Source organism: Cydia amplana, chromosome 4, assembly GCF_948474715.1.
Source record: "Cydia amplana chromosome 4, ilCydAmpl1.1, whole genome shotgun sequence".
Taxonomy (NCBI): Eukaryota; Metazoa; Arthropoda; class Insecta; order Lepidoptera; family Tortricidae; genus Cydia; species Cydia amplana.
The window spans coordinates 18,468,618-18,483,382 of NC_086072.1; the positions used below are offsets into that span (position 1 = coordinate 18,468,618).

General features: G+C 39.3%; 2 protein-coding genes across 3 annotated transcripts in view; both read left to right on the forward strand.

Moving 5' to 3' along the window:
- LOC134647345 (syndecan) overlaps positions 1–14,765 on the forward strand; it is a 518,229-nt gene that overhangs the window by 366,579 nt on the left and 136,885 nt on the right. The gene's annotated exons all lie outside the window — the stretch shown is intronic.
- LOC134647341 (uncharacterized) overlaps positions 1–14,765 on the forward strand; it is a 103,948-nt gene that overhangs the window by 489 nt on the left and 88,694 nt on the right. The gene's annotated exons all lie outside the window — the stretch shown is intronic.

Sequence of the window (14,765 nt, forward strand, 5' to 3'; positions counted from 1 at the left end):
AATCGGAATGCAAATGTAGCTAGCAGTGTTGAGTTGACGCAGTTAATGTCGCTGTTGCCGGATTTTGGCCTTTGGCTCTTTATCTTTTCTTTACGTAATAAGTTGTTTGAAAAAAAAAATATACAAGCTTTTGTCGCTGACTATACTTTTATTTCCACATGAAACTAATACCCATCAAGACAATTCTGACAACCTCAAACACAATTAGGTTGCATTGTTTTATCACAGAGTTTCAACTCCAATGACCACCTACCTCCTACCTTATCATCATATCAGCTCGATATATGCAAATTTTCAGCTTCACTGGAAACTACAGACAGACAGCTGAAACTGCTGGTGCTGAAAGTAAAGCTTGTAATATAAGCTTGTAAAAACGGCCGGGATGGCCCGCGGGCCGTAGTTTGGACACTCCCGCAATAGACGAAATTACAACCACAATAAAATATCTGTTCTATTGTTTCTGGAGTTACGTATTTTCTGTAAAGCCTTTTCACACTGCAACATTTCCGATAAACCGGGCAAAGTCTGTGCACATTCATCCACGGCGTCAACAATGGCCGGCCTTTAAGTTTCACCGATAATGCCGATATCGCCGGCAAAGAGTTTATTCCAGTTCGGTTCGTGCAGAAATTATTTATTTATCAGTAAATGAAGTGCTAGTAAATTAAATTGGTAATACTAGACTAACTCTGCCTGTGGTTTTGTCCGTGTTGAAGTCGTTAATCTGAGGGAACGTAGAGCGTTTACATAACATTGTCCGTTTCGATATCGGATGTCTCTTGGAGAAAGACCTTTTATTTTTGGCACTACCGCTTTATTTTAAACAATTATCATTTATTTAAAAAAATAATTACTTAAGGTTCGTTTTATATTTTGCTTTTTGTAGTCGTGTCCAACATCCGATATCGGATCGGATTATAAGAAAACGCTCTTAGAAGGTAACTGATTTCTTATCTTAATCAACAAATTAAATAAAAATTGTCATCCGTTGTACACTCAGCATTAATAGTAGCAGATGAATCAACGCGCCAAAAGTATCTGCCACCCTCGAATTATTTTCCAAATATATCTAAACAGTTCGCGTTCAAAATAATGTGCAACAGTCCAATTGTTCAATATATAGAGGCACATCTGTTTTTGCCAGGCTATCAGAGGATGTGCGTGTATCTACATACATTTGACGCATAATCTGATACGCTAGTTTTGATGCACTGTTAATGTTTACTCCTTTTTACAGTTCCCCAACGACCATAGACTGAACAATAATAGACAACCCAAGTATAAAAGCCGACTTCGGCGATATCGTTTCCGGCAGACTATTCTCCGAAGCTTTATTTCCGACCCAATTAATCCCGGTAAATGAAGTTGGCGCCTCCTCCGTAGGTATTTTTAATTAGTGCAGTTGGTTCTCTTCGCTGTTTTAGCAAAAGCGAGTCGTGGTCTCCAGTACAGTAACGTCGTGAACGTAACTTACTTTCAATGCATCTCGTTCGGCTGGCGTATATTAAAGTTCGTTTTTTTAGCCTTAGAAAAAGACTACGCGATCTTGACGTGTCTTTTAATTGAAAACGCTTTTTAAAAATCAGTAACTGTTACTGTAGGGTAGCCATAGGCTGCATGACTAATTTTCATTTATGGCATCAATCGATCGGGTTTATTTTTAGGATCAAATGTCTATATAAGACCCATTGCATTAAAGCAACACAAAAGTCAGAAATCATAGTCATAGTCCGACAGTCGCACTTCACTCGCGAAACGCCTCTCACAAAAGAATAAGTGAACGTGACGTCAAGGTCACTGAGATCCCATCTTGTAGTATGGACAAAACAAGAAAATTGCGTTTTTGTACGTGAAATATTGCGTTTATGTATATAGTTGCAATACCTTTTTTTTTTTTGATAAAATGTAAGGAATTGAATACTCTTACTTTTATCGTTTTTGGAAGTTAGAAAAAAAACTTAAATTTGGAAACTTTCAGGTCCTGTATTTTTGTAACATTTTCGTATTTTATTTGAATGTCCACATTATTGTGATAAATTACTCATTTGCTATCTATTTTACTAGATTTTGTTATAAAATCCAACATGTGTCATCAATCATCATCACCAAGTTTTCCTGGGCCCTGCGCTCGCTCTATAGTTCGTTTTTTTAGCATTAGAAAAAAGGTAAACAATCATGATGTGTCTTTTAATTGAAAAATGTTTTAAAAATAAGTCACGGCAAATATGTAACAATTATGAATCTAATAATACGATCATTTATATTCTTCTGTTTTCTAAGTATAAGTTACTGATTTTTAAAAAGCGTTTTTCAATTAAAAGACATGTCAAGATCGCTTACCTTCTTTCTAATGCTAAAAAAACGAACTATAGGTAAGCGGCTAGAATAACTCAAGGCCGGGAGGACGAGGTAGATTGGTGAGTCTGCACAACTTTTATGACGCGGGGCACGGACCGGCCTTTTATTACTTTTCGGGAATCTTTACTCTTCGGTTAAGATGAAGAGACTTATGGAAACCAGATAAAACTGAAAGGAACAAAGTCAATGCGTCCAATTGTAAATATAAATTCTGCAAAATCCTAAAATGGTCATGAAGAAATCAACATACGGCGCGATTCGGGAAATGAATTAGAGATTCACCAGATATGAAATAGTAAAGATATGTGACGTTCCACGGAAAAAGGTACCTTATGGCGGCTGGCGCTTACGCTATTCTTAACGCCGCTCCAATATTCAGCCGGGGCAATTTCATATCTAGTGAATCTCTAAATCATTTCCCGAATCGCGCCGATACAAAACACTACGCTGCGAGGCTTCATTAGCCGCTGCTCACTTTTACATTGTAAATCTTTTATTTACATTGTAAAACTGTGATTTTTAGGGTTCCGTACCCAAAGGGTAAAAACGGGACCCTATTACTAAGACTCCGCTGTCCGTCCGTCCGTCCGTCCGTCCGTCCGTCCGTCCGTCCGTCCGTCCGTCCATCCGTCCGTCCGTCCGTCTGTCACCAGGCTGTATCTCACGAACCGTGATAGCTAGACAGTTGAAATTTTCACAGATGATGTATTTCTGTTGCCGCTATAACAACAAATACTAAAAACAGAATAAAATAAAGATTTAAGTGGGGCTCCCATACAACAAACGTGATTTTTTGACCGAAGTTAAGCAACGTCGGGCGGGGTCAGTACTTGGATGGGTGACCGTTTTTCTGCTTGTTTTGCTCTATTTTTTGTTGATGGTGCGGAACCCTCCGTGCGCGAGTCCGACTCGCACTTGACCGGTTTTTTTCTTTTGTGGTGCATCTTACTTATTTTAATTGACCAAAAAATATAAAAAAATATTCTCGAAAAGACTTCGTCATTTTAAATTACCTACGGTAATCGACTACCCCTTACTAAAAGCCGAAAGTAACACTGCCGTGTCACGCCAAAGTCCGTTAACTCGAGTTACATGAGTTACGGGTAACCAGTCTAAATCGTCTTAAAACCATTAAATATATATCTTCTACTACTACTACTACTCATCATGTACTAGACTACAGGTGTTTGTAAACAAGTGTCTACGGCGAATCGTAGGAGTCTACTGGCCACGGACCATCTCCAATATTAAATTATGGGAGTTGACCGGACAAAATCCTTTAGCTAAGGAGATACTTCTGCGGAAATGGCGCTGGATAGGTCATGTTTTACGAAGGCCAAACAACCACATATCCAAGCAAGGGCTGACTTGGAAAATTCCCGGAAGAAGGGGGCCAGGCCGCCCACGTACCACCTGGAGGCGCACAGTGGAAAGGGAGGCTGCACCAGTCGGCCTCGGCTGGGCGGAGCTGGAGGAGGCCGCGCTGGACCGCGAAAAATGGAAATCCCTTCTAAGAGCCCTATGTCCCTGATGAGGGATAACAGGATACCATCATCATCATCATATATCTTCTAAAAGAACATTTTGAAAATCTTCATTATTTACTGAGAAAAGCATATGACTAACTCATGTAACTTCATTTTTTTGCCGATGGCGTCAGACACAGCTCAGTTAACTTGAGTTGCATGATATATGTTCTTTTACCGGAGTTAGGCAATTTGGCATGACTGGCCGAGCGCTTGGTTTATACGACAACAATATTATTTCGCTTAATACGTGGCACGTCTGATCACGCGTATGTCATGTAACTTGACTTACATGACTTCGTGTGACAACTATAATATGGAAGAGTTGGTCATGCGGAACCATTTAATTCAAATAAAATGAAAACTATTCAATTATGCAAAAAAAAATAATTAAAGATCCTATTATGTAACCATATTTCCTACATGTAGATTAGAAAAAAATACGTCAACCGTCAACGATAACAGCATTTGAATCTTTAAAACTTTAAACATAATTATTTCCAAACTCAACTTTTAAAGTTACACGAGATGCACGTGACACGGCATTACAGTGTGTCCGATCATTTTATGTAAGTACGGCACTTAAAAAAAAAAAAAAAATTAATCTGTTTATTTCATAAAATAAGCATGCATATTTACAAAACTTAACTACTAATCTTAAATTAAAAAGATTTTTTGAGTTAAGGAGTCTAGGTAGTCATATAGAATTAATTATACACTACTATTACATCTTTATTATATTGTTACAAGATAGGGATTCGATTGTTCTCTTATTTTAAGCATGTGTTTCTTTATAATGTATCTAGCTTGCCCACATGTTCGATCTTCTAATGAGCTTAATAATTCATTTGGAAATCTATTCAATATACGCGGTACAATGCATTTCCATACTCTTCGACCGTATTCATTGTTCGTTTTTACGATCTCGAATGTAGGGATGTTATCTAAGTTACGTAACCGTGGGGGTCGCGTTTTTTTGTGTAAGTACTTTATGTTATTGTAGTATTGGGTTACAATGATTAAGTCTATTTTTTCAAATACCGTTAGCACTCCGCAGTAATTGAATAGATTTTCATAATTACTTTTATGTTTATATTTAATTTTCGTAGGTACAATAGTCTTAAGTATACGTAATTGGAGGTTATAGATATCATTTAGGTAGGTTTTGTATGATCTTCCATAGCTTTCTAGGCCATAACTTATAACAGAATCCGCCATAGACATGTAAAGGAGTCTTAATGTATTATAAGGGACTTTGTATTTTAGTATACATAGTTTTGATAGGATAGATCTAAGTTTGTTACATACCCGGTGGATATGAGGGCCCCAGTTAAAGTTATGGTCTATAATTAGCCCGAGGTAAGTATGTTCTTTTACAATATCAAGATGATTACATTTACAAGTTGTACTAGGCATGTGTAGGCATTTGTGCTCGTGGGCCACGATCTTTGGTGTGAAGTTGATTTTTTTATACGGCGAGTGAATGTGCATCAGTTTAGTTTTAGCGTAGTTTAGTGACAGACCTAGGTCGTGAGCCCATTTGCACAGTGTATCGAAGTCATGCTGCATCATGCTCTGGGCATTTTCCAGATTCTCATGGGCCGTGATTATACATGTATCGTCTGCAAACTGGTATACACTTGAAACTTTATTTTGTAGGTTTATGACAGATGGCGCGAGTTTTAATGGTTGTTTTTACAAGATTCTAATTAACTTCCTATCAACAATTCAAACGTGTAGAATAATGAAGTACTTGTAGAATTAGTGAAACGACTTCAAACATAGGCATAATAATTGTTGATCGCTACATTTCTTAAACTGTAAACAACTGGTGTTGCAGTTGGCCATAGGCTACGGTAATTGCTTATCATCAGGCGATTTGTCTGCTCGTTTGCCTCCTATACCATAAAATACCGGCCAAGTGCGAGTCGGACTCGCGCACGGAGGGTTCCGCACCATCAACACAAAATAGAGCAAAAAAATCGTGTTTGTGGTATGGGAGCCCCCCTTAAATATTTATTTTATTGTATTTTTAGTATTTGTTGTTATAGCGGCAACATAGATACATCATTTGTGAAAATTTCAACTGTCTAGCTATCGCGGTTCATGAGATACAGCCTGGTGACAGACGGACGGACGGGCGGACAGCGAAGTCTTAGTAATAGGGTCCCGCTTTTTACCCTTTGGGTACGGAACCCTAAAAACATAACATGCATATGAGCTCAAATATTTAATACTTTAATATACGGATTTTTCAAACAATAGCTCTTAATGGGTCGTTTGGTGACGTTTGTGCAAAAAACCTTGTAACAGCAAAAATGCATTTTTAAGGGATTGAAAAGCCTGACAATTGCCAATACGGAAGCGTCAGCAGCGGACGCAGTTACAACATTAACAATATCGTAACATATGCCAGAATACTAAAAAAACGACCTTAAGCCATATACAATAAAGTCGGTTTTCACTTTTTTCAGAGACTCGCTCTGGCTATGCTAACGAACTGATTCCGGACGGACGCAACTTCATAGACTGTTCAAAAAGTTTTTCGTTTCGTTTCGACCCTATGACAATATTATGTATGTAAAAGAACATCCTATTCAAAATTCAACCTTGATTCTTTATCCTTACAGTACAAAATCGATTGCAGTCTCTTCGGATTTGGGCCCGTAGAAATAAAAGAGCATATCATTCAGTTTTGCGTATGTTTTTTTATTGTTTTAGATCTGGAACGTTAGTTTGGAAGGCTGTGCACGTACGACATAGGCTAATCAGATATGTTATACATGGAGTGATAAACGGGACCCATGCGTTTTATGCAGAATGTCGTTTTTGTGTGGAATTTGACGGTTATTGTTGAATATTTGTAGGTTATCTGTGAAAGCTTACAAATTGTGATTTGTGAGGTTTGTGTGTGTCCAAAAGACTGTTCAAAATATATTTGTAATATTTAGACGTGAATGTAATCGGTCAGCAAAGTAGAAATGACACAACTCAAACAAAAAAAAACCGGCCAAGTGCGAGTCGGACTCGCGCACGGAGGGTTCCGCACCATCAACAAAAAATAGAGCAAAACAAGCAAAAAAACAAGCAAAAAAACGGTCACCCATCCAAGTACTGACCCCGCCCAACGTTGCTTAACTTCGGTCAAAAATCACGTTTGTTGTATGGGAGCCCTACTTAAATCTTTATTTTATTCTGTTTTTAGTATTTATATAATTTGTTGTTATAGCGGCATCAGAAATACATCATCTGTGAAAATTTCAACTGTCTAGCTATCACGGTTTGTGAGATACAGCCTGGTGACAGACGGACGGACGGACGGACGGACGGACGGACGGACAGCGGAGTCTTAGTAATAGGGTCCCGTTTTTACCCTTTGGGTACGGAACCCTAACAAGCAACAACGGTTGCACTTCGGGAGTACCGATAGAAGTGAAAACTCACCTCACTATGTTACCGACGCCCGGTAACACGATACATATGTTTAGCGGAGGTATTCTATTTATTTATTATATATTATTACCATTCTCAAATAAGAGCACACTTTTCATTGACATGTTTAATTACATACGGTAAAGAGTTTTGAAAATGTCAAATAACATTGAGTTTTCTTTATTGATTTAAATGCCATCTAAATTATGAGTGGCCATCTAAACCTTACGCCTCTTACGGTCACGTGATCGCCTTACGCTGTCTCGAGTTTATCATTTTTTCCCCACATAACAACAAACTATGAAAAACGCTGGGGTGTCCATCAAATCTGGAGTTCGTCGGACTGTTTCTTTTCAAAAAACATTTCCTTCGCAACTTAACTAGACGGAGCCCCGCTTCGCGGGGCTCCTATTTCTGAGCGGTTTGCCCTTCGGGCATCTGAAGCTACCTAACGAACCTAACCTACCTACCTATTGATTTAGTGAGACTTCCGTGAAAACATTACACTTTGGGGAAAAAAGCGTAGGTAGGTAAGTAGGTTAGGTTCGTTAGGTAGCTTCAGATGCCCGAAAAGCAAAACGCCCAGAAATAGGAGCCCCGCAAAGCGGGGCTCCGTCTATTTAAGTTGTGAAGGAAATGTTTTGGAAAAGAAACACATGTAGTGCGGTGGGACCATGGTAGAAATAAATTAAATTGCAAACATTGTCAAACTCCGGTTACGTAGACGACCGAAGGAACTGGTCACTCTACAATCTAAATAGTAGATACGATGCGGCTAAACGTAGGCCGCCTTATTGAAGAACGTATCGCAATGACAATCCGGCTAATCGTCGAGCCGCCGTTTTGTAAAACGGCTAGCCGTAATGTAATACGACGGATTATACGATCTAACTACGACATATATATAGCTCGTTTTCTTAGCATTAGAAAAAAGGTAAACAATCTTAACGTGTCTTTTTATTGAAAAACACTTTTGGAAAATAAATATGTAACAATTATGAATCATATACGATTATTTACATTCTTTTGCTTTCATAAGTAATAGTTACTGATTTTTAAAAGCGTTTTACAATTAGGTAAAAGACACGTCATGATCGCGTAGTCTTTTTTTAATGCTAGAAAAACGAAATATAGTTATGATCATATAATTCAATCCATACCTACAAATTATATCGAGTAATATACTATAATTGACTGAGCGAAAGCGAAGGTGTCCATTTCAGCTTGTATGTCCGGATGTTCTATATAGTCTATTAGACGCATTTTTCAATTGATTCTCGTGAAATTTGGTGAGCAGTTTTCGTTTTTTTTTTTTTTCAAAATGGCTGAGCAATGAGGCTTTGGAAGATCTACAGCTCACGGAGCCACTAGTATAATATAGTTAATAATAATTTAGTGATCGATTAATTTGAATTCACCAAACAACTAATGTAAGTACATAAGCTACGTAGTGTAACCGGAAGCTTACGAGACTGATCCGCAATTTACATCGACATTAATCACACGATGGCTAATTCAGATCACTGTAATACAGGGGCCACTTCCGGTACGGTACTGACAATGTAATAATCCCTAGTTATAAGGCATTGTCTATTAGTGAACTGTTTAGAAGACAACGGTTTCACTCACTTGAATTTTAGTCGCTATTGGCGACATGTTTCGGGCCCTCGGGGGTCCTTCCTCAGGCTCGAGTGCTCGCGGCGGCTGCGATTGACTGTTGTCGTCTAAACAGTTGAAAATATGTTTTACGAAAGTTTAATTTCGATTATTGTTTATAGTGTCTACAGGTAGTCTCTGTGGAAAGAGAAGATTCGTAGAACGTATTGGTTCCCATACATTTCACGACTCTTCTCTTTCCGCACAGAGTATACTATAGGGAGGCTGATTATCAGGGAGCGTACATTTCATGCCGGTTTCGTCATAATGACGTATTCATATAAACACACAGGCTGTTTCAAAAAACGTAGTGACACAACTTAGTAACCGGAAACGTAGTGACTTTTATTTTATTTTTAATTATAGGCCACAACAACGTGTCTATCAACGTTTGATTATTAGTAACATAATAGTTTCTGAAATAAAAAAAATAAGAATGTCCTCCCGTATCGACGCGAAACTTTGTTCAAACTTTTTCGGCAAATACCTTAGTCTTAAGTTAGATTCTGAGGGTATACGTACTGTACTTGCATATTTCCCCCCGATACATTTTTGTATGAAATCGACAAAGTTTTTGTTATTCAATTGTTTCATGGTATATTCGATGCTATCATGAAATTGGTCAAGTCCATGTTAAAATCAAACTGTGTTTCTTTATGTTCCTCATGTTCTTTGTGTTTTATTGTTTGCAAATGTAACTTGATGTTGCTTTCTTTTGGTGGCAAACTTTGCTGACAGCAGGAACAATAAATTTGTTTAATATTCTTTCAATGTCCGTCTCAAGTGTCAATATATATCTACTTAAACGGAAGAGGTTGATTAGATAACAGTGATTAATCATTGATTAATCATATTTTCCATTATTAGGTACGAATAAATAAACGTTCGTTATTCCATTGCCCTTTTCAAACTTTGTCCACCCTGTATGTAGGTTGACGTCATACGCCTGTCATCGGCATGAAATGTACGCTCCCTGCTGATTATTATTTAACAATTGTTATGGTTTAGATCTTGTCTGGATACGACCTTGGGAATTACGTTTATTGTTAGAGTCGTGTGATTAGACATTTCTGTCGCACTTATTGGCTCGTGTGAGATGCACTGCGGGCCGTGCCATGGTCATTGGTCATTATCATGACAGGATCGGAACCAAACTGATGATCGTTAAACTTCTCAAACATGCTTAGGTTGCGAAAGACGTTCTAATAAAAAAGCTGAGATTATTAATTAAAACGAGTTCATTTGTTACATTTTTACTTACTTCATCTCTTCTTCTTCCTAGCCTTATCCCATTTACTTGAGGTCGGCTGTCCTTATACGGCGTTATTTTTACTTACTTCATTAATGTACCTGATGCAAATCAGCTATATGCAGCTAAGCTTTCAACCTGACCGAAGCTGACTGCATCTCGCTACGAGTATGACACAGTTATGGATTTGACCTGTCAGCTACGTATAACCGTTTCATTTCAAGAAATAACATTCTGAATAAGCCTCCATAATAACTTCTTATCAACCGCCCCAGTTAAATAGTAGACTAATAATAACATATTTTGAAAGTTCGTACCTATTCCGCTCTAGTTGAGTACAGCAGTGAATGAAATTCTTGAACTAATCCATTTACATACATTTTATGAAAATATTCCGTTTCACGTGAGCCGCTTTCCTACAATTTAATTAAATCCTTTGTCAGCGATGAAACTTCAGCCATGTTCCTAACGCTGAGCGGGCTCAGGCGAGATGAACGGTCTGAACCAACGGTTTTTATTATTCTTTTTCTATCGTGTCATCCTTCCCTTAAACAGTGGTTGCCCAGAAAGTATCGGTGCTGACAGCCCTGGGACCCGTTTTTCAAAAGCTTGTAACTTGTAATACAAGCTGTCACTTTTTGACAGCTTTTGTTAGAAAGTGACTTCCACTTGCCCCTGACGTCAATCAGCACAGGTTGCGAGCAGCGGCGGTAGCACGGTCGCGTTTTATCGCCTGTCACCATGCCTGTCACGTTCTAACAAGTACATATGTAAGTGCGAGAGTGATGGGCATAGTGACAGGCGATAAAAATGGAACCATGCTGCGCCCGCAGGAGTAGGGGTACGCGTGGCCAATAGGACAGGGTGCGCCATGGATTGCGGCGCTGTGTCGCAAACACATTTAGTAGAGTGGCCACGAAGCAATGCAGTCGGCAAGTCAGCAGTAATGTCACGCTGCAATACTGCTCCAGTAATGCTGGTGTAGTCTGTATCCGGACGGTACCTTTATCTGCACTCTCTAAGCGGTGACAATACACAGCCGTTGTGAGCTCTATTTCAATTTCGCTTTACCAGTGTTTAATCGCCCCAGGGCTCAGAGTAAAACGGTTTTTAACAACTATACTAAGGTCTGTTTGGAAACTGAAATAAAACTATCACAATCCTTGTGAAACTCGGAAATAAATATTAAAATTATGAAATATTTAGAAGTGGAAAAACGTTTTCTCTTTTTTGTATAATATGGACGAGTACGTGCTACCTATACTTTCCTCTTAAACGTGCCTTAACCTTACAGCGTAATTCATTAAACAATAGCACTTTAATGAATTCGCTTGAAACAATAATTACTCCGAATTGAAACAACTGAAAACAGCCGACCAAACGAAATACAACCTTACAACTGTTGGCACTTACGACCTTATTATCAGTTTCCTATACTTCAGCCCAATGCCAAAAATGATCAAAAATTCTATGCAGTTAAAACTCGGATGGAGATATGACGTTTTTGATTAAACACTATGTAAGGTATCATGTTTCCCTTGCTTCTGAGCATGAGTCTAGTTTCCGTGTGAATTTATGGGGTATTTGCTCTGGATTAAAATGTCTAAAAATTCGTTAGCCCCCTCTATCATAATTGAACCAGAATAATTGAATTCCGCGCAGTTTTCACGGATTTTGATACAGGTAACTATTTTATCAACTTCCATTTGTCGATGCACTCGGCAACCGGGATAACCTTCCCAGTTCCCAGTATTCCAAATTTAAACTGGCAACAGCAATATGACAGACTTTGTGCCAAAGGCGCCAAAGCGATATGACTTCCCTTTGAGTGTTGTTTTTCTTCGAAACGCTTTACGATATGTGGCTGTTTCTATATACAGTTTTACTGTGGGTTTATGTACATTTATAAGTTTTAATTGCAAGAGCGTAAAAAGGTCGGTAGATAACATACGTGGATTATGTGCATTTGCAGATATCATAGGAATCCAGGAGACATGGCTGCTCCCAAATGACATACCGTTTCTTTCCACCATACATGAGGACTTCGCCTATACAGCTACTTCTGCCGTTGACACTTCAGCTGGGATACTCAGAGGAAGACCCCACGGCGGCGTCGCGTTGCTATGGAGAAAGAGTCTGTTTCCCTCGGCGAGTGTAGTGGAGTGTAACAATAATAGGATTTGTGGTATTCAAATTAATGTAGGCTCTAAACGTGTTGGGATATTCAGTGTGTATATGCCGACCGATTCCGCTGAAAATTTGCCAATCTTTGTGGAGTGTGTGAGTACTTTACATGCTATTATAGAGGACAGCGAGGTAGACGCTGCTTATGTATTAGGGGATTTCAATGCCCACCCTAATGAACCCTTTCACAATGAACTTATGAATTTTTGTGAGGACAGTCAGTGGATCTGTGCAGACCAAGAAATGCTTGGGCCCGACACTGGTACCTATACATATGTGAGTGACAGTCATGGATGTGAGCGCTGGCTGGACCACTGTGTGGTGACACAGGCGGCCTGGTCTACTATTTCTAAAATATATGTAATGTATAATGTTTATTGGTCTGACCATTTCCCACTAGTCATTGAATGTAACTTGGATGTAACTCATTCAAAAATATATAATTGTAATATTGATAGGTCAAAAGTTTTCTGGGGTGACAGACAACCTAGTGATATTATCAAATATGAATGTAAATGTAATGATTTGCTAAAAGTTATTGACCTTCCTACTCAGCTCAGTGAATGTGCAGATAGCTGTTGTAATATTGGTACTGACAACTTGCATAGGGAAGTTATTAATAAGTTGTATAGTGACATAATTTATGCCCTTAGTTCGGCCTCAGTATTATGTAAAAATGACTTGCAGAATAGGAAAAATAAACATATAATGGGTTGGAATAAACATGTGGGTGAGGCTCACAGAGAGGCCAGGTTTAGATTTCAGATCTGGGTGGCTAGTGGTAAGCCCCGTTCTGGTCAATTATATGATTCCATGTGTGTAAGTCGCAAAGTTTTTAAAGCCAGATTAAAATGGTGCCAGCAACACCAGGATCAAATTAAATTGGACCGGTTGGCTTCTTATCATGGTAAAAATGATTTTCGCAATTTTTGGAAAAGTACTAACAGATTAAATTACAGGCCTGGGCTCTCTGTGAGTATTGAAAATGAGACCAATCCTGTAAAAATAGCCAACTTGTTTATGAATCATTTTTCTGTCAAGTCTCCCCTTAGTGCAGTACCCAGAAGGGAGGTGGTAGGGGCAGCTGGGTCTGTGTGTACTACTAAAATTACAGCAAATCAAGTAAGTAAAGTAATTAAAAATATGAGGAGGGGCAAGTCCCCTGGGCATGATGGGCTTAGCATTGAGCATCTGCAACATGCCGGGCCACATCTGCCCAGGGTTCTTGCCATGTTCTTCTCCCTTAGTATCAGCCATGCTTACCTACCACCCGATATGATTCGCACTGTGGTTGTTCCTATTGTAAAAAATAAGACAGGTGACATAGCGAAGCTGGCCAATTATAGACCAATTTCTCTAGCAACTGTGGTGGCTAAAGTGTTTGACGCGGTGCTTGATGCTCAGCTTGATAGATATATACAAATCAGTGATGCGCAGTTTGGGTTTCGACCCAAACTATCTACTGAGAGCGCGATACTGAGCCTCAAGCACACCGTCGAATATTATACACACAGGAAGACTCCTATATATGCATGTTTCCTGGATCTCTCCAAGGCGTTCGATCTGGTTAACTATGAGCTCTTGTGGGCCAAGTTAGAAGAGGCGGGGGTCCCTATGGATATTGTGCATATACTTAGGAGTTGGTACTTGTGTCAAGTTAATGTTGTCAGATGGGGAAAAGACATGTCAGAGGAATACAGGTTGGAGTGCGGAGTGAGACAGGGTGGGAGAACGTCTCCGAAGCTCTTCAACCTGTACATAAATGCTCTCATCGAGGAGCTCAGCAGCATACATGTCGGCTGTCATATTGGCGGTGTATGTATGAATAATATTAGCTATGCGGACGACATGGTGCTGTTGAGTCCCTCACCGGGAGGACTTGAAATATTGTTAAAACTATGTGAGAAATATGCATGTAAACATGGCCTCAGATATAATGCTCTTAAAAGTGAACTTATGGTTTTTAAGTCTGGGACGAAAAGTCCATCTCTTGTACCACCGCTATATCTAAATGGCACACCCCTTAAGCGAGTGACATGTGTCAAGTATTTAGGCCACTTAGTCAATGAAAATTTGCGTGACGACGCAGATATAGATAGGGAACGTAGGGCGCTGGCGATAAGAGCGAATATGATAGCACATAGGTTCAGAAGCTGTACGGCTCAGGTCAAAATTACACTCTTTAGAGCCTACTGTACCTCTCTTTATAGCTGCAGCCTGTGGGCTAATTATTCGCAAAGATCGATCAGCGCCCTACGGGTTCAGTATAACAACGCCTTCAGGGTGCTGTTGCGTCTGCCACGTTTCTGCAGCGCGTCAGGCATGTTCGCGGACGCGCAGGTAGACAGTTTCTCTGCTAC